This window comes from Ovis canadensis, chromosome 1 (genome assembly GCF_042477335.2).
Source record: "Ovis canadensis isolate MfBH-ARS-UI-01 breed Bighorn chromosome 1, ARS-UI_OviCan_v2, whole genome shotgun sequence".
Lineage (NCBI taxonomy): Eukaryota > Metazoa > Chordata > Mammalia > Artiodactyla > Bovidae > Ovis > Ovis canadensis.
Window position 1 is genome coordinate 52,666,875 of NC_091245.1, and position 22,105 is coordinate 52,688,979.

Genomic DNA, 22,105 nt, shown 5'->3' on the forward strand with positions numbered 1-22,105 from the left:
ACATCTACTTCTGCTTTATTGACAATGCCAAAGCCTTTGACTGTGTGGATCACAACAAACTGTGGAAAATTCTTCAAGAGATGGGAATATCAGACCACCTGACCAGCCTTCTGAGAAATCCATATGCAGGTCAAGAAGCAACAGTTAGAACTGGACATGGAACAACAGACTGGTTCCAAATCAAGAAAAGAATATGTCAAGGCTGTATACTGTCACCCTGTTTATTTAACCTATATGCAGAGTACATCATGCGAAATGCCAGGCTGGATGAAGCACAAGCTGGAATCAAGATTGCCAGGAGAAATATCAACAACCTCAGATATGCAGATGACACCACCCTTATGGCAGAAAGTGAAGAAGAACTAAAGAGCCTTTTGATGAAAGTGAAAGAGGAGAGTGAAAATGTTGGCTTAAAATGCAACATTCAGAAAACTAAGATCATGGCATCTGGTCCCATCACTTCATGGCAAATAGATGGGGAAATAATGGAAACAGTAAGAGACTTTACTTTTTGGGCTCCAAAAACACTGCAGATGGTGACTGCAGCCATGAAATTAAAAGACACTTGCTCCTTGGAAAAAAAGCAATGACCAACCTAGAGAGCATACTAAAAAGTAGAGCCATTACTTTGCTAATAAAGGTCCGTCTAGTCAAAGCTATGGTTTTTCCAATAGTCATATATGGATGTGAGAGCTGGACTATAAAGAAAGCTGAGCACTGAAGAACTGATGCTTTTGAACTGTGGTGTTAGAGAAGACTCTTGAGAGTCCCTTGCACTGCAAGGAGATGCAACCAGTCCATCGTAAAGAAAATCAGTCCTGAATATTCATTGGAAGGACTGATGTTGAAGCTGAAACTCCAATACTTTGGCCTCCTGATGTGAAGAACTGACTCTATGGAAAAGACACGGAGGCTAGAAAAGATTGAATGCAGGAGGAGAAGGGGACAACAGAGGATGGGATGGTTGGATGGCATCACTGACTCAATGGACATGAGTTTGAGCAAGCTCTGGTAGCTGGTGATAGACAGGGAAGCCTGGTGTGCTGCAGTCCATGAGGTCACAAAGAGTCAGACACAACTGAGCGACTAAACCGAACTGAACCCAACTTTTGGTTAGTGACTCAGACGGATGTAGATAAACGTATTAAGGGTTGGAACATTGACCTAACAATCCTTCAGTGATGATTTGGTGCCACACTCTGTGTGGGTGATCAGGTATGTGAGCAAAACAAACAAGCTCTTGGAGCTCAGTACTTAAAGGGAAAGACAATGAAACATGCACACAAGTAGCCAATACAAAGGGTGATGGGTGTTACATAGAGGAATTCTAGTGAGAACTAGATTGTATAAGGGAAGTAACACATCATTACCTACTGCAAACGGGTAGGAGTGGAGGAGAAATCCCCGGTAAGATGCTCCTGAACAAGACTGAGGTAAAGCTACCTAGGTAAAAAGGGCAAAGAAGAAAATGGACACCTACAAGCTTGTGTGTGTGTGTGTGTGTGTGTGTGTGTGTGTGTGCTAAGTTGTGTCCAACTCTTTGTAACCCCATGGACTATAGCCTGCCAGACTCCTGTCCATGCAATTTTCCAGGCAAGAATACTGGAGCAGGTTGCCATTTCTGTCCCCAGGGGATTTTCCCAGTCCAGGGATTGAATTCATGTCTCTTCCATCTCCTACAATGGCAGGTAAGTCCTTTACCAGCTGAGCCACCAGGGAAGCTCTATAAGCTCACATTCCATATTTATGTTTGCCACATGTACTTTTTGTCAGTAATTTCACTTTTGTTGGAAAAATAAATTTTTCTATTAAAATGCATTTGACAGTGCATTGCCTACCTTACTTTTATTAACTTAATTGCAGTGATCACAGTATTCAGAGTTCTTTCTTCTATTCTATTACCTAATGCTACTTGATCCTCACCACAAATATCAGTTTGATAGGATAATATTGTTAGACTCATTGTACACTGGAGAACCTTGAGCATGAGTTTTATTTTAGTGTATATTTACAGGGTCGGTGAACAATGAAGCCAGAATTGGAATGCAGGACTTCCCTGGTGGTCCAGAGACTAAGAATTCAGCTGCCAATGAAGGGGACTTGGGTCCAATCCCTGGTCTGGGAAGATTCCACATGCCTCAGCTCAACTAAGCCTGAGCCCCACAACTGATGAGCCTGTACTACAGAACAGGCAAGCCACACTACTGAGCCCACTCCCCACAACTAGATAAAGCCCACATGTAGCAACTAAGATCCACTGAAACCAAACATTAAATTTTTTAAAAAAGAAGAACTGGAACCTAGACTCCAGTTCAGTTCAGTTGCTCAGTCATACCTGACTCTTTGCAACCCCGTGGACTGCAGCATGCCAGGCTTCCCTGTCTATCACCAACTGCCAGAGCTTGCTCAAACTCATGTCCATGGAGTAGGTGATACCATCCAAACATCTCATCCTCTGTCATTCCCTTCTCCTCATGACTCCAAGTTAGGTACTATTAGAGAAGAGACTCAGATCTGAACTACACAGAAAGGAAGTTTAAACTGCATTAAACAAGGAAGTTCTACAGCAACCATGTAGATGGGCATTATTTATAATTTTGATGCAAAATTCATCTTGAAGCCTGAATTAGCCTAAATCAGCATAACACATCTCCCAAATGCATTTTCCAAAGCATATGATTTTAATAGAGGAATAGTATTCATTCAAATCTAATCATTACACTTCTCAAACTCAGATTATTGTTATATCTATCCTGGATGGTTCTTTTTTGCAGCCTCTTCTGCTACATTTGCTAGAACCAAATATCACTAGCTAAAACTGTACAATAGCACTATACTTCTTTGATCTAACCTGGGAGCTCTTCAAATTTGGTCGACATTCTACACTTGCCTTTCAGTCAACTTGTGTCTGGTACTTAAGATTCTGAGGGTGACAATAACTGTACAAATGCATTACATTTCCAGGTAAGTCAGCACAGCCAACAAGTGGAGTGCTCAGATCCTCTACCTGTGAAGGAAATGCTGACTGGTATCCAAGTAGTTAAGGGGCTTCCCCGATGGCTTAATGGTAAAGAATACCCCTGCAATGCAAGAGATACTGGAGACATGGGTTCAATCCCTGGAATGGGAAGAAATGACAACCCACTCCAGTACTCTAGCCTGAAAAATCCCATGGACTTAGGAGCCTGGTAAGCCACAGTACAAAGGTTGCAAAGAGTCACACACAACTGAGCACAGTACGAATGAAAAATGAGACCCAGTCACTGAATAAAGGAGCTTCCTTTCTTTTCTAACTCCTTCCCCTGTAATCTGAGATGATCATTTTAATCTCTCTTCTTTACCAACATAAGTTTGATTTGGAACAGGATTATTTTTTGGTACTTAATTAGGTAATTAGTATCTTCAAACATCTACACATCACCAGAAAACATGCTGATTGCACCAACTAAGTAGTTTATTTCAGACTATGCAAGGGTAATGGCAGATTTCTGATTTAAATAAGCAGGAATAAAGGTAAGTTACTTTGATATAATCACTCAGGGTCAAAAGCTACACTGATCTATTAGGATAAATCCAGACCACATGTCTAGTACTATTTGGGGGCACCTGTTATAAATGGAAATAAAACATGATGCTTGACTACAGAAACTAAAATTTTATCTTGTCTAAATAAGGTAAACGTCTTTCAGGTATATGACTCAGAGATGGAGAGCAACTTATAAAACTGACAGCAATAAACTCAGAAAGTAAACATTTTTAATAACTGAAAAAGGTTTTAGAAATCATCCACTCCAATTATAGTAATTAGTACCACTATAAAAAGCTCTTGATTATTTCAGAAATTTTGCATCAGTATGAAATCTAAAATTTATCAAACTGAAATCTTATATACCATGGTATGAAATGGTTTTACATACCATTCTTTCTGTATGTAGAATGTTAGTTCCCAAACACCTTTTCTAAACATGAGTTCCCATGGACAGAAGCAATAGTTTGGCTGTGAACTAGTTGAGATCCAGGTCTAGGAACTCGTTCATTCATGTTACATAAATAAACGAATAAACTGATGAGTGAATGTAAGTTCTGTGTTAGACTATGACCAAGGCAGGCACTGCATATGCCCATTCACCTATAACTTCCCAGTATCCAGCTAAGTATATGGTACATAGCAAGTCCTCCAATAAGCCTCATCAAATTAACTCTCTGACCCTCTCTTTTTGCAAGGCGGGGTAAGAGTTCTTAAACAACCACTTTTGTCATATGGAATACTGAAGCACATCACATGTGCAAATTTTTCATGAAATTTTTAAAACTTATTTCAAAGTAACTCTAGGCAGCTGCTTCCAAGAATATTTCCCCTATTACAAGCATCTAAAAGAGTCAATTCCACTTATGGGAAGAATCGGGTGTGGCTCCTATAAATAATCCTACTTGGAGGACCAGCCTATTTTTAGAGGCTTTGGGCTGGTGCGTGGGGATGACCCAGAGAGATGTTGTGGGGAGGGAGGTGGGAGGGGGGTTCATGTTTGGGAACGCATGTAAGAATTAAAGATTTTAAAATTTAAAAAATAAAAAAACTAAAAAAAATAAAAAATAAAAATAAAAGTAATGATGCATCTCTGGACTTAAGCCAGGGAACTTAATAGGAGCAGCATGTTAGGAAAATTCCCCTTTTCAGTGAGTCCCTCTTCTAAGTAAATCTACACTAGGAGCTGCTGTTCCATTAGTACACTAGGAGCACTGCTCCATCAGTGACTATAGCAGCTGTCCTTTCGTTCCAGTTTCTCTGCCCTCCATGAGTTTTCACTGGATGTGCAAGAAGCTACTGCAGAAATCTAGGAACAGAAATAAACAGAGCCAAGGTGAAACAAATATTAAACAGAGAGAGAGAGAGAGAGAAACAGCACAGATACCAAACCATAACAGAATGAAAAGCAGCAGCCAGACCACTAAATGAAAAACAGACCTTACAGACTCCCAAGAAAGCATGACTGGAGGCAGAGCTAGAAGTCCAAGAAAACAAGATAGAACACTAAAGTCGGGAAGAAAATGGCAACATGGGAGAAAAGCAAGAGACCAACAGAAGGGGATTTATGCTTGGACGACTTTGACCCCAGGGAGACAGCTGACCTGCACATGAAGGAAACAGAAATAAATGGAGGAAATATCTTACTAAGGCGGGAGCACACCAAAACAGACTAAAATGAGAAGGAACTTAAAACTGGAAAAGGAAAAATAAAAACCAAATAAACTCATATGTAAACAAGTGAGTACTTCCCAAACATCAATGATTGTGGAGTTGTCATTCTTTTTTAAGTTGATTTTCAACAATATCTTTTCCCACCCCTAACTTCCGAATAATCACCCAAGTATCTACACTAACTCCAGAAAGAACCTTCAATTTGCAGTGCAGAGGGGCCCTTGAAAACTCAGCAGTCAGTTTTGCCATCTCTTACATTGGATTTCTCTGAGATTTCCCAAATATCATAAAACGGTGACAGTGAGAGTGGTTATTAAAACAAAATGTGCTATAACCACCTTTTTATCTGCAGGATCCATAAATTCTAAGTCTTTATTCTGGAAGGATCATGAAGCAAAATGTACAAGATAGGCATATATTAAAAGGAATGAACTGGCAGGTCTGGTTTATAAATATATATGCTTTCTCACATAAGCTTTTTGTCACTTTAAACAGATGAATGCCACTGTGAGAAGTTTAAATTCCAGTAAGTTTTCAAATTTCCAATAAATTTGACGTGTCCATCCAGTAGAAAAGCATGGTCATTGAAAGTAGCATTCTCAAAGAATATTTAAATGATAGGAAAATATTCATCATATAGGTTTAAGGGGAAAAAAAAGACACTAAACGTTGTGTGTAATATGATCCCAGTTATTTAAAATACATACACGTAGGCATATATTAAATAACCTCTTGAGCAAAAGGAAACTAGATCTGCATTGTACAGTACAGGTGGTCTATACTGATCTGCAGCACTTAGTGCAATGGTTATTACTTACTCATCAAGACTTAAGTTGCCTGTCTGTGTACTGCATTATGTCCAATTTGAGCACTGTGACTGATGCATATACTCAATAAATTGATCTGCTAAACAAAATAATGAATGAAATAACAAATAAATAGAAAAGACTGGGAAAACATATAAAAAATGATTTAGAGTTTTTTTCTTAGCACTGATTTGATAGAAGTGGTTTTAATTTTCTTTCTTAAAAAATTCTTGTCTTACAACAAATGAGGACCTACTGTATAGAGCAGGGAACTAACTGCTGAATGTTATGTGGCAGCATGGAAGGAAGGAGAGTTTGGGAGAAGAATGGATACATGTATATATGTATGGCTGAGTCCCTTTGCTGTCCACCTACAATTATCACATTTTTAATTTACTATACTCCAATATAAAATAAAACATTTCTATTTGCATTTTTTTAAGAAATCTCCACACTATTTTCCATAGTGGCTGTACTAGTTTTCATTCCCACCAACAGTGTAGGAGGGTTCCCTTTTCTCCACACCCTCTCCAGCATTTATTGCTTGTAGATTTTTGGATCGCAGACATTCTGACTGGTGTGAAGTGGTACCTCATTGTGGTTTTGATTTGCATTTCTCTAATAATAAGTGATGTTGAGCATCTTCTCATGTGTTTGTTAGCCATCCGTATGTCTTCTTTGGAGAAATGTCTATCTAGTTCTTTGGCCCATTTTTTGATTGGGTCGTTTATTTTTCTGGAATTGAGTTGCATAAGTTGCTTGTATATTTTTGAGATTAGTTGTTTGTCAGGTGCTTCATTTTCTATTATTTTCTCCCATTCAGAAGGCTGTTTTTCACCTTGCTTATATTTTCCTTTGTCGTGCAGAAGCTTTTAATTTTAATTAGATCCCACTTGTTTATTTTTGCTTTTATTTCCAGTATTCTGGGAGGTGGATCATAGAGGATCCTGCTGTGATTTATGTCGGAGAGTGTTTTGCCTATGTTCTCCTCTAGGAGTTTTATAGTTTCTGGTCTTATATTTAGATCTTTAATCCATTTTGAGTTTATTTTCATGTGCAGTGTTAGAAAGTGATCTAGTTTCATTCTTTTACAAGTGGTTGACCAGTTTTCCCAGCACCACTTGTTAAAGAGATTGTCTTTAGTCCATTGTATATTCTTGCCTCCTTTGTCAAAGATAAGGTGTCCATATGTGTGTGGATTTATCTCTGGGCTTTCTATTCTGTTCCATTGATCTATATTTCTGTCTTTGTGCCAGTACCATCCTGTATTGATGACTGTGGCTTTGTAGTAGAGCCTGAAGTCAGGCAAGTTGATTCCTCCAGTTCCATTCTTTCTCAAGATTGCTTTGGCTATTCGAGGTTTTTTGTATTTCCATACAAATCTTGAAATTATTTGTTCTAGTTCTGTGAAAAATACCGTTGGTAGCTTGATAGGGATTACATGGAATTTGTAAATTGCTTTGGGTAGTATACTCATTTTCACTATATTGATTCTTCTGATCCCTGAACATGGTATATTTCTCCATCTATTAGTGTCCTATTTGATTTCTTTCATCAGTGTTTTATAGTTTTCTATATATAGGTCTTTAGTTTCTCTAGGTAGATATATTCCTAAGTATTTTATTCTTTTCATTGCAATGGTGAATGGAATTGTTTCCTTAATTTCTTTTTCTACTTTCTCATTATTAGTGCGGGCATACACACCGAGGAAACCAGAATTGGAAGAGACACATGTACCCCAATGTTCATCGCAGCACTCTTTATAATAGCCAGGACATGGAAACAACCTAGATGTCCATCAGCAGATGAATGGATAAGAAAGCTGTGGTACATATACGTAATGGAGTATTACTCAGCTGTTAAAAAGAATGCATTTGAATCAGTTCTGTTGAGATGGATGAAACTGGAGCTTATTATACAGAGTGAAGTAAGCCAGAAAAACACCAATACAGTATACTAACACATATATATGGAATTTAGAAAGATGGCAATGATGACCCTGTATGCAAGACAGCCAAAAAGACACAGATGTGTATAGTGGACTTTTGGACTCGGAGGGAGAGGGAGAGGGTGGGATGATTTGGGAGAATGGCATTGAAACATGTATATTATCATGTAAGAATCGAATCACCAGTCTATGTCTGATGCAGAATACAGCATGCTTGGTGCTGGTGAATGGGGATGACCCAGAGGGATGTTGTGGGGAGGGAGGTGGGAGGGGGGTTCATGTTTGGGATCGCATGTACACGCATGGTGGATTCATGTCAATGTATGGCAAAACCAATACAGTATTGTAAAGTAAAATAAAGTAAAAATAAAAATTAAAAAAAATTCTTTAAAATTCTGTTTTAAATAATTCTAAAACCATTTTCCTAATCACAAAATGTTACTAGTAAAAGTCAATCTCAAAAGAGCACATATTTTATGGTTCCATTTACATGAGATATCCAGAAGAGGCAAATCAATAGAAAAGACAGATAAGTAGTTGTCTAGGGCTGTGAGACAGAAGTGAATGCTAAAGAGACTCCTTGTTGCATGGTAAAAATGTTCTAAAATTAAAGTAGAATGGTGGTCACACATCCCCATCAATTCAGTCACTCAGTCATGTCCGACTCTTTGCGACCCCATGGACTGCAACACGCCAGGCTTCCCTGTCCTTCCCAACTCCTGGAGTTGACTCAGACTTATAACCATTGAGTCGAGGATGCCATCCAACCATCTCATCCTCTGTCATCCTCTTCTCTTCCCACATTCAATCTCTCCCAGCATCAAGGTCTTTCCCTGTGAGTCAGTTCTTCAAATCAGGAGGCCAAGTATTGGAGTTTCAGCTTCAGCATCAGTCCTTCCAATGAATATTCAGGACTGATCTCCTCTAGGATGGACTGGTTGGATCTCCTTGCAATGCAAGGGACTCTCAAGAGTCTTCTCCAACACCACAGTTCAAAAGCATCAATTCTTCAGCACTTAGCTTTCATTATAGTCCAGCTCTCTCATCCATACATGACTACTGGAAAAACCATAACTTTGACTAGAGAATTTTGTTGGCAAAGTAATGTCTCTGCTTTTTAGTATGCTGTCTAGGTTGGTCATAGCTTTTCTTCCAAGGAGCAAGCATCTTTTAATTTCATCACTGCAGTCACCATCTGCAGTGATTTTGGAGCCCCAAAAAGTAAAGTTGCTCACTGTTTCTATTATTTCCCCATCTGTTTGCCATGAAGTGATGGGATCAGATGCCATGACCTTAGTTTTCTGAATGTTGAGTTTTAAGCTAACATTTTCACTCTCCTCTTTCACTTTCATCAAAAGGCTCTTTAGTTCTTCTTCACTTTCTGCCATAAGGGTGGTGTCATTTGCATATCTGAGGTTGTTGATATTTCTCCTAGCAATCTTGATTCCAGCTAGTGCTTCATCCAGCCTGGCCTTTCGTATGATGTATTCTGCATATAAATTAAACAAGCAGGGTGACAATATACAGCCTTGATGTACTCTTTCCATATTTGGAACCAGTCTGTTGTTCCATGTCCAGTTCTAACTGTTGCTTCTTGACCTGCATACAGATTTCTCAGGAGGCAGGTCAGGTGGTCTGGTATTCCCATCTCTTGAAGAATTTTCCACAGTTTGTTGTGATCCACACAGTCAAAGGTTTTGGCATAGTCAATAAAGCAGAAGTAGATGTTTTTCTGGAATTCTCTTGCTTTTTTGATGATCCAACAGATGTTGGTGATTTGATCTCTGGTGCCTCTGCCCCATAAATATACTAGAAACTACTGAACTTCACATTTTAAAGAGATTTATATTAAATATAAAGTATATCTCAATAAATCTGTTTGACACTTAATTATTAAATATTAGATACTTAAATATTAGTTAAAATTATTAGATATCTTAAATATTAGTTAAAAATTATTTCATTACAAGCTTTTTAAAAAATTTTGAAACCTCAAGAAAGCCTTCAAGTTGTGGCTCTGGATATGCATATACCTACTTTTTTTGTTTTCCCATATCAGGGCTCAGTTGACAAAGAATCTGCCCAGGTTCGATCCCTGGGTTGGGAAGATTCTCTGGAGAAGGGAATGGCAACCCACTCTAGTACTTTTGACTGGAGAATTCTATGAACAGAGGAGCCGGGCAGGAATACATCCATGGGACTGCAGAGTCAAACATGACCTTCTGACTTTTACTTTACTTTCATCACTTAAAGACAATGAAGACAAATTGAGCACAAAGTGGGAAACCATCCACATAAGATATATTTCTTGGCTCATAAGCTAAATTACCTTAAGTAGAACTCCTTCTATATTTACTACATTATTATTTGTACCCTTCCCCAACACACACACAAACTCTCCATATTAAAATGCAGAAAAAGTGTATATGCTGAAAATATGCAGTATTCCACAAAATATTAAAGAGACTGAAACTACTATTTCTTCATTTCGCTTACATGTGTCTGTCATCTTCTAAATAAAATATCCCTATCACAGTGGAAACAGTGTCAGACTTTATTTTTGGGGGCTCCAAAATCACTGCAGATGGTGATTGCAGCCATGAAATTAAAAGACGCTTACTCCTTGGAAGAAAAGTTATGACCAACCTAGATAGCATATTCAAAAGCAGAGACATTACTTTGCCGACTAAGGTCTGCCTAGTCAAATCTATGGTTTTTCCTGTCGTCATGTATGGATGTGAGAGTTGGACTGTGAAGAAGGCTGAGTGCTGAAGAATTGATGCTTTTGAACTGTGGTGTTGGAGAAGACTCTTGAGAGTCCCTTGGACTGCAAGGAGATCCAACCAGTCTATTCTGAAGGAGATCAGCCCTGGGATTTCTTTGGAAGGAATGATGCTAAAGCTGAAGCTCCAGTACTTTGCCCACTTCATGTGAAGAGTTTACTCATTGGAAAAGACTCTGATGCTGGGAGGGATTGGGGGCAGGGGGAGAAGGGGATGACAGAGGATGAGATGGCTGGATGGCATCACCGACTCGATGGATGTGAGTCTGAGTGAACTCTGTGAGATAGTGATGGACAGGGAGGCCTAGCGTGCTGCAATTCATGGGGTCGCAAAGAGTTGGACACTACTGAGCGACTGAACTGAACTGAACTGAACTAAACTGATCATGCAAGAACTCTCCAGTCACTTAGCTCTGAGTTACTAAATCCCTCATGATGCCTTTTGTAAAATGGAAATGGGGCGATAGAGTTTTCTGTGAGGAAATCAGACTGAATTGCTAAAAGAAAATTCCCTAGTCACCTGTCATTTTCGTTCAGAGGAAAGTGAGATTATCTTGAGGCAGTTGATAAGAGTGCCAAAGATTGAGGGCTATGATGCTAGCGGGACTGACTCCATCCTGGCGAGTGGAGGAGGGAGAATACCGAAATGGCGCAGTCACTGAAATCACAAGGATCAATTATTGAAACACATCTACACACCTCGATAGACACAGAAGGCCACTTTTATTCATACCCTGAACTGACTTTATATTTCAGTTTCTTAAGCAAAAATGTCTTAGTTTTCGAAGCCACATAGAGTCTCATAACTTATGAATGCTTGACTATAAAGTTACACTTAAAAGAAAATAATATTATTATAAAAAACACTCTCAAAACTGGGATGTGGGCAGATCAATTCTAAGTTCACTTAAACTTGCTCAATTTAAGAATACTTTCAAATTTCAAATTCTGAAATTGTACAGCTTGGCTACTATGCATGCTAAGCATGGGCTTCCTATTACCAAGAGATAGAGATGGATGGATCAATGGATCAGTGGGTAGATGGGTAAATATAAAATAGTAGAATGGGGAGTGAGAAAAAGCAGGGAAGGAGGCAGGGAGGGAGAGAAAAGGAGGAAAAATACTGAGAATTTCAACTAGCAGTGATAAGCTACAAGAAGGCTGCTTAGGACAGAAAATAATTGGGGTCAAAAAGACATAAAATGAAGTAGTTGAGAAGTAGATGTTAAAATGGCACCACAATAAAGAAGGGAAGATCTTTTCTCCATTTTATATTATGTTTTAACACATTGTGAGCAACATAAAGACACCAGAGAAGAGACAGAGGGCTATTTTAGCATATACTGTTTTTCAAATATTCATCGTTTACTGAGAAAGAAATCTAGTTCTGTCTTATTTAAGACAACATTGTTATATGCTCAAGTTTGCTTGACAAGGAGAAGAGCCAAGGGTTTTTAAGTTACAGCTCAGCAATACATCCTGGAGTCAAGCTGTCCTGACACAGGGTTTACAGGGGTCGAAACACAGTAATATCCAACCCATTAACAGAAAAGCTATCATAAACTCAAAATGTGATGTATGTAGAGCAATAAACTCTGCTCAGCCTTACACAAGGGCAGAAAAGAGGAAAACATTTTAAAAAAGAGAGAGAAAGCAGGGATAGCACCCAAATTTCAGAAAACACAGTGAGTATACTTTGAACTCTCACATCAAATTTGGGGGAAGGCAACCACTTAATACTCATTATTTTAAATACTAGTCACAGGGGGACTAGTTTAAAATTCCAACAAAACTGTGAAAGCCTGAAAACAGAGAAATTGTATAACCTCTGCAATTACATAAGCACTGGGGTAGAGTTCAGACAACACTGACGTGCCGGCATCAGGGATCCCCTGTCATTCCTAATTCTACAAAGCCGGGAAAACACAGCTTCTCCATGTTTCATTCCTTCTTCTGAAACATGAATGTCTGCCTGACCTACCCCTTAAGGTGGTTAAGAGCTAATATTTGCGAAAACGCTTCAAAGACCAAAGAGTACGACAAAACATAAAGTAGCACACTTTGAAGTGAAGAATCGTTTCAGAATAGATGAGAATTCCCTCTGTTTCAGATCCAGGTCTCTTTTGTTCTCTGCTGGCCTAGTATCTTCTGGGGGAAAAGTAACTCTGTCATAATGTCTCTGCTTTTTCTTTCAAGAGCCTTCACAGTGAGCCACATCCACTATTTTAGAATGATAAAACTATATTTAGTTCAGTCATGCTTCCTGAGATGACCATATTTAAGGTTCTAAACTGAGTTTAACTGTTCAAATTAAACCAAACATCCTCCTCCAATATGGGAATACCCACCAGATTTCTCTACCACCTTATCATCACTCAGGCATTCATTGGTACTACTGGTGGAGTGACTGGCACAAGACTGTAGCAATATACATACCCTACTGTATGTAAAACAGATAGCCAGTGGGACCTGCAGGGTAACACTGGGAGCTCAACTCAGTGTGCTAATGGCCTAGAAGGGTGGGCTCGGGGATGGGGTAGCAGGGAGGCCCAAGAGGGAGGCGATCTATGTATACATATAGCTGATTCACTTTGTTGTATAGCAGAAACTGACACAACATTGTAAAGCAATTATATTCTAATTTTTAAAAAGCAGTTAATCTCTATAATGGGTGTCAGCTCAGCCTGGGAAAAACAGCAATGAAAAAGGATTAACATTGTGGGGCAGGAAAAAAAAAAGAAGAATGTACTGAAAATGCTCTCTCCAGTCTGATCTTCTCTCCACTCACCAGTCCTACATTTCTATCTTAGAATCTGTCCCCAAACAACCTGACACTAAACTACATATGCAGTGTTTTGCTTTCAGAGATTGAAGACAGCTTTCTTATTCTGAACAGCTTTGAAGACAGAAGATAAAAAGATCAACATTTCTTTCAGGGACTTACATTGTACTCCCTTCATTTGTGGATGACCTGGAGTCTGTCTCCTGTTCTCTCATTCAAGTCATCAACATTAAGGGAAAGTAGAGAAAACAGCTTTTGGAGGCAGAAAGGGGGAAAGGCCCTCTTTCATCTGGTTTCCCCTTTAAGCCCTGCAGACTTATTAGCATATGGTTACAATAACTGTGTGCAAGCATAAGTGGAAACTAGTACCTATGGGGCAACTTCTATTCACACAGCCGATTCTATTTACAAATGATAAAAATAAGACCTACCTTGATAACAATAAAACATTCCAAATGATTGCCAAAAGTTCACTGGAGAGAAACTATTTGTTTGCAGTTTAACAATGGTGACCGCATGACAGGACCTACATGAGTTCTTCAGGCAGGAGAACACATGGATAAGACTTTGAAGACAGACTAGGTTCAAATGGCCACTTTGGGTCATGTAATCTAGAACAAATAACATACCATTTCCAGTATGCTAAATAAGCAATTCATTTATCAAAAACAAATGAGATTTTAAAAATGAGACAAATACTATAGGTAAAGAAGACATTGCTGTTATTATTTCTGTACATTTTCTGAGTTCTGTTCTCAACTGAGGGTTATTTTGCTCCTGGAGACATTTGACAATATCTGGAGACACCGTTGATTGTCAAGACTGGGGTGGGCATGCTACTGGTATGCGGGCATGCTCGGTTGAACAGTCATGTCTGACTCTCTGCAACCTCATGGACTGTATGTAGCCCACCAGGCTCCTCCGTCCATGGGATTATCCCAGCAAGAATTCTGGAATGGGTTGGCATTTCCTCTGCCAGGGGTTCTTCCCAATCCAGAGACCAAACCTGCGTCTCTTGTATTGGCAGGTAGATTATTTACCACTGAGCGTCCTACTACTGACATCTAAGAGGCAAAGGCCAGGACTGCTGCTGAACCATACTACAATGGACATGATGCCCCTCTACGGAAAGGATTATCTGGGCCAAAATAATTGTGCCAGTGTTAAGAAACCATTCTTAAAGAGTGAAAAACTTTCAAAGTTGAAAGCAGATAAATTTGATGAATCCAGTTTAACAGTAAAGTATTTTACATATTTAACAAAAACACAAGCGGGACAATATGTAGACAAAACCTTAAAAAATGTTCATACTCTTTGATCTAGTCACCTCACTTTTAGGAATATGCCTTCATGAAATAATAGGAAACAAACATTTCATATGAGTGAATAGATTACAAAATTAAAAATAGCAAATGGTCAGTTGTTGGCTGAGTGTTTACAGGAAAGGTGACAATATAGTTTGCCTTCCAAACTGGATAAATCTGGGAGTAAATGAGGGTATTTTAATAATTCTGCCAGGACAACAGTCATACATAAGAACTGCCCTTGGACAAATCAGAATGCATGCTCCCCCAGTTATAAGGGAGTAGGGGAATAACATATGCCTCATCATGAAACAGTATGTATCTAACAAAAATATTTTAAGGATTCAACATAGAAAAGCAATAATGATATATTAACTGTAAAAGGCTGGATGTAAGGTGTTTTTGGTATCAAATTTTGTAAGAAATTTTATTCTACAGGCTTTAAAAGATGAATGGAGTGCTCATGTCGGCAGCACATATACTAAAATTGGAACGATACAGAGAAGATTAGCATGGCCCCTGCGCAAAGATGACTCACAAATTTGTGAAGTGTTCCATATTTTTAAGATGCTCAACATCACTCATTATCAGAGAAATGCAAATCAAGACCACAATGAGGTACCACTTCACACCAGTCAGAATGTCTGTGATCCAAAAGTCTACAAGCAATAAATGCTGGAGAGGATGTGGAGAAAAGGGAACCCTCTTACACTGTTGGTGGGAATGCAAACTAGTACAGCCACTATGGAAAACAGTGTGGAGATTCCTTAAAAAATTGCAAATAGAGCTACCTTATGACCCAGCAATCCCACTGCTGGGCATACACACCGAGGAAACCAGAATTGAAAGAGACACATGTACCCCAATGTTCATTGCAGCACTATTTATAGTAGCCAGGACATGGAAACAACCTAGATGTCCATCAGCAGATGAATGGATAAGAAAGCTGTGGTACATATACACAATGGAGTATTACTCAGCCATTAAAAAGAATACATTTGAATCAGTTCTAATGAGGTGGATGAAACTGGAGCCGATTATACAGAGTGAAGTAAGCCAGAAAGAAAAACACCAGTACAGCATACTGACACCTATATACGGAATTTAGAAAGATGGTAATGATGACCCTGGATGCGAGACAGCAAAAGAGACACAAATGTATAGAATGGACTTTTGGACTCTGAGGGAGAGGGAGAGGGTGGGATGATTTGGAAGAATGGCATTGAAACATGTATACTATCATGTAAGAAATGAAGTGCCAGTCTATGTTTGATGCAGGATACAGGATGCTTGGGGCTGGTGCATGATGATCCAGAGAGATGATATGGGGTGGGAGGTGGGAGGGGGGTTCAGGATTGGGAGCTTGTATACACCCGTGGTGGATTCATGTCAATGTATGGCAAAACCAATACAGTATTGTAAAGTAAAATGAAAAAAATAAATAAATAAACTGTCTAAAAGTTTGGACTATGTCACCTAAGCCATCTTACCATTTTTGAGACTTCAACACAATAAATGGGAAGTGAAGGTGTTTTATGTTTCTTTGGAATTATCTTTTAAATCCATTAAAATTTCAGATTAATATTTCTAAGTCAGTTGCTATGGACCGAATTGTGTTCCCCCAAAATTAGTATTTTGAAGCTGTAACTCCCAGTGTGACTCTATTTGGAGACAGGGCTTGTGAAGTAGTGATAAAGGTTAAGTGAGGTCTTGATCCAACCTCCAATGCAAAAAAAATAAAAATAAAAGATGAATGGAAAGAAATATATTCAATTGTTAACATTGGTTTCAACTAGCTAATAAGATTATAGCTGATGTTTATGTTTTTCTCTATATTCAAAATTGCTAAATAATTTTTAAAATTATGAATGCATTCACTTCTTAAGGAAGAAATGTAACTAAGTCCCAGATAATCAGGAAAAGTTATTAGCATATTTAACTGTCTTCGATGTGATGATGGTATTGCTGTCATATAAAATATTAACAACAATTGATACAGAGAACAGAGTAGTGGTTAGCAGAAAGGAAGGGGTGGGGGGAGGGTAAAATGGGTAAAGGGGATCAACTGTACGGTCAAGGATGGAAACTAAATTTTGATGCTGAGACATAGTGTATACATAAGTAGAAGTAAAATATTGTACACATAGAACTGGTATACTGTTATAAACCAATGTTACCACAATAAAAAGTTTTAATTATTTTTAATATTTATGGTGAATATAAAGATATCTACAATTTATTTTTAATGCATTCAGAAAAAAATACACACATGAAATATGGCAAAATATGAACTGTTGAATCAAAGTAATAAATATAAAGTGTCTATACTCTTCTTTCAACTTTTCTGTATATTTGAAAAATATTTAAATATAAAATTAAGAAAAGGACTTTCCTGCGGTACAGTGGATGAGAATCTGTCTACCAACGTGGGAGACAGGAGTTCAGTCCTGGTCTGGGAAGAGTCCACACGCCATGGAGCAACTAAGCCCTTGCCCTGGAACTGGCCAAAACCACTGAGCCCATGTGCTGCCGCTCTGAAGCCTGCACGCCGAGAACCTGTGCTCCACAACAAGAGGAGCCACTGCAGTGAGAAGCCTGCTCACTGCAACAAAGAGTAGCCCCACTCTCTCCAACTAGAGAAAGCCCACACAAAGCAACAAAGACCCAATGCAGTCAAAAATAAATATTAAAAAAAATAAAGTGAAGAAAAAACACAAGGTGTATGAAAAGTAATATAATTTTTGAAGTAAAATAATTAAAGTAACATAATTGCATTTAAAGTAATATAATTAGAACCACGTTCTTGGATTGGAACAATCAATATTGTCAAAATGACTATACTACCCAGTGCAATCTACAGATTCAATGCAATGTGTATCAAATTACCAATGGCATTTTCCACAGAACTAGAACAAAAATCTTAAAATTTGTATGGAGACACAAAAGACCCTAAATAGCCAAAGCACTCTTAAGAAAAAAAAAAAAGGAGCTGGAGGAATCAAACTCCCTGACTTCAGACTATACTGCAAAGGTATAATCATCAAAACAGTATAATACTAGCACAAAAATAGAAATATAGATCAATGGAATAGGATTGAAAAGCAAAAAATAAACCCATGCACCTACCGACAATTAATCTATGACAAAGGAGGTAAGATTATAGAATGGTGGAAAGACAGTCATTTCAACAAATGGTGCTGGGAAACTGACAGCTACATGTTAAAAAATGAAAATAGATCATCCTTTAACATCACACAGAAAAATAAGCTCAAAGGGGATTAAAGACCTAAATGAAAGACACTATTAAGCTCCTAAAGGAAAACATAGGCAGAACACTCTCTGACATAGATCACATCAATATTTTTTTTGATCCATCTATCAGAATAATGGAAATAAAAACAAAAATAAACAAATGGGACCTAATTAAACTCAAAAGCTTTGCCATAGAAAAGGAAACTATACACAAAACAAACAAACAAACAAAAAAACCCACAGATTGGGAGAAAATATTTGTAAAGGATGTAACTGACAATGTATTAGTCTCCAAAATTTACAAACAGCATCAAAGCAAACAACCCAATCAAAACATGGACAGAAAAACAACGTAGCCATTTCTCCAAAGAAGATATACAGATATACAGGCACATGAAAAGATGCTCAAAATCACTAATTATTAAAGAATGCAAATCAAAACTACAATGAAATATCACCTCACACCAGTCAGAATGGCTATCATCAAAAAATCCACAAACGATAAATCCTGGAGAGGGTGCGGATAAAAGGGAACCCTCCTACAATGTTGGTGGGAATGTAAATTGGTACAGACATGATGGAGAACAGTATGGAGGTTCCTCAAAAAACTAAAAATAGAGCTACCATATGACCCTGCAACCCCACTGCTGGGCATATATCCAGAGAAAAAGAGTCCAAAAGAATATATGTACCCAATGGAGGTGATGGAATTCCAGTTGAGCTATTTCAAATCCTAAAAGATAATGCTGTAAGATGATGATGCACTCAATATGCCAGCAAATTTGGAAAACTCAGCATCGGCCACAGGATTGGGAAAGGTCAGTTTTCATTCCAATCTCTAAGAAAGGCAGTGCCAAAGAATGCTCAAACTACTGCACAAATGCACTCACCTCACACGCGAGCAAAGTAATGCTCAAAATTCTCCAAATCAGGCTTCAGCAATATGTGAACCATGAACTTCCAGATGTTCAAGCTGGATTTTAGAAAATGCAGAGGAACCAGAGATCAAATTGCTGACATCTGTTGGATCACTGAAAAGGCAAGAGGGTTCCAGAAAAACATCTACTTCTGCTTTATTGACTATGTAAAAGCCTTTGACTGCATGGATCACAATAAACTGTGGAAAATTCTGAAAGAGATGGGAATACCAGACCACCTGACCTGCCTCTTGAGAAATCTATATGCAAGTCAGGAAGCAACAGTTAGAACTGGACATGGAACAACAGACTGGTTCCAAATAGGAAAATGAGTACATCAAGGCTATATATTAACACCTGCTTATTTAACTTATATCATCATGAGAAACGCCGAGTACATCATGAGAAACACTGGGCTGGAGGAAGCACAAGCTGGAATCTAGACTGCCGGGAGAAATATCAATAACCTCAGATATGCAGATGATACCACCCTTATGGCAGAAAGTGAAGAAGAACTAAAGAGCCTCTTGATGAAAGTGAAAGAGGAGAGTGAAAAAGTTGGCTTAAAGCTCAACATTCAGAAATGACATGACAACCAGTCCCATCACTTCATGGCAAATAGATGGGGAAACAGTGGGAACAGTGGCTGACTTTATTTTTCTGGGCTCCAAAATCACTGCAGATGGTGATTGCAGCCATGAAATTAAAAGCCACTTACTCCTTGGAAGGAAAGTTATGACCAACCTAGACAGCATATTAAAAAGCAGAGACATTACTCTGTCAACAAAGGTCCATCTAGTTAAGGCTATGGTTTTGCCAGTGGTCATGTATGGATGTGAGAGTTGGACTATAAAGAAAACTGAGCGCTGAAGCATTGATGCTTTTGAACTGTGGTGTTGGAGAGGACTCTTAAGAGTCCCATGGACTGCAAGGAGATCTAACCAGTCCATCCTAAAGGAAATCAATCCTGGGTATTCATTGGAAGGACTGATGTTGAAGCTGAAACTCCAATTTGGGCCACCTGATGTGAAGAGCTGACTCATTTGAAAAGACCCTGATATTGGGAAAGATTAAAGGCAGGAGAGAAGGGGATGACAGAGGATGAGATGGTTGGATGGCATCACCGACTCAATGGACATGAGTTTGGGTAAACTGCAGGAGTTAGTGACGGACAGGGAGGCCTGGCGTGCTATGGTTCATGGGGTCGCAAAGAGTCGGACATGCCTGAGCGACTGAACTGAACTGAATGTTTATTACAGCACTGTTTACAATAGCCAAGACATAGAAGCAATCTAAATGTTCACTGACAGAGGAATGAATAAAGAAGATGTGATACCTATATACAGTGGAATATTACTCAGCCATTAAAAGCAGTGAACTCATGCCATTTGCAGCAACTTGGATGGACTTAGAGACTGTCATACTAAGTGAAGTGAGTCAGACAGAATAAGAGAAATATCATATTATATTGCTTATATATGGAATCTAAAAAGAAACAATATAAATGAACTTACTTATAAAATAGAAACAGGCTCACAGACTTGGAGAACAGATTTATGGCTACTAGTGGAGGAAGAATGAGGGGAAGGGAAAGTTAGGGAGTTCGGGATTGACATGTACACACTGCTATATGTAAAGTGTATAACCAACATGGACCTACTGTATAATACAGGGAATTCTGCTCAATATTATATGGCAGCCTGGATGGAGGGAAGTTTGGGGGAGAATGAACACATGTATATGCATGGCTGAGTTGCTTTGCTCACCTGAAACTATTACAACATTGTTAATCAGCTATACACTGAAATAAAATATAAAGCTTTCTTTAAGAAGTAATATAATTAGTAATAGAGTTTGAGTAAACTCCGGGAGTTGGTGATGAACAGGGAGGCCTGGTGTGATGCGATTCATGGGGTCACAAAGAGTTGGACACGACTAAGCAACTGAACTGATTAATCCCAGATTGATCACTGTAAAAGACAATGCACCAGAATCAGATGTATACCAGTTACATGGAATTAACCCACAAGAGCCTCCTGAATGCTCCACATTGCTTCAGACCAGCTCTTCGTGATCTGTCATTGATTTCCTCAGTTCCTGTGACATCCTTCAATTGCCCTCCTGTGCACCTTACCTACTCCATCTTTTGTGGTCCTTGTCTCCCCAGGCATGATGGGAATAGAGCATACAGCAATTCACTTCCTTACTAGGGCAGCACTCATACGCAGTGGTTAACTGATTCTAGAGTTCATGCTCTTAATAATGAGACTATGCCAGTTCCCACATTTAATTATTCTCAGGAAAATAGAGGGAGCTGGGGAACCCCACCTGTTCCCTCCAAGGTAAGTCTTGGTACATTTTCCCATGCCCAGTCCAGCCATTGTTTCCTTGCAGCTGCACCCAGACCCACAGCCAACTTTCTTCTCCTGGTGTTAATTACCATTATGTGCTTAATATCCTTGAGGCTCTCTTTGTATTTCTGTCCTTGAAAATATGCACAAGAAAAACCTTTCATCATTTGTTTGCTCTGGGGTTAATTTCTAATCACAATAGAGAAACAGACCTGGGAAAACTGGAAAATGGAACAAATGTAGAAAAATGATACAAATCTTAAGGTAGCGGGCCCTTATCTAAGTATATTAGGTTGAACTATATGAACTTGCCAATATGCAATTGTTTTTGACTTACAAAAACACTTTTGTATGAAATTATTTCTGAATCTTTTCTGAGAGGATAACAGGAAATCCCTCTGTTTTTGCGTCAGCACACCCATCCTTCCAACCCTGCCTTTATTATGAGATTAAGAAAGAGCAATTGCTGTCATTTTGGAAAATTTGGATCACTAAAGTGCTATGCATCCCCCTAAATTCAGGTGGAAACTCTCATCCCCATGTGATGGTATTTGGAGACAAAAGATTTGAGAGGTAATTAGGTTAAAAGTGGAGCCAACATGACGAAATTAGTCCGCCTATCAGTCTGTCTCTGTCTCTCTGACACCACCGGCAGGAAGCTATACGCAAGAATCCAGGACACAGTCCGCTGGCAAATCTCAAACTTTCCAGTCCCCAAAACTGTGAGAAATAAGTGTCTGTTCTTCAAGTAGATGCTATTTTT

General features: G+C 38.7%; 1 non-coding gene across 1 annotated transcript; it reads left to right on the plus strand.

Annotated features, from left to right (window-relative positions):
* The first annotated feature begins 15,279 nt into the window (after nt 1-15,279).
* On the plus strand, nt 15,280-15,386 carry LOC138431280 (U6 spliceosomal RNA). Its single transcript, XR_011253610.1, has one exon. It is a non-coding gene; the product is annotated as a U6 spliceosomal RNA (small nuclear RNA).
* The last annotated feature ends 6,719 nt before the right edge of the window (nt 15,387-22,105 follow it).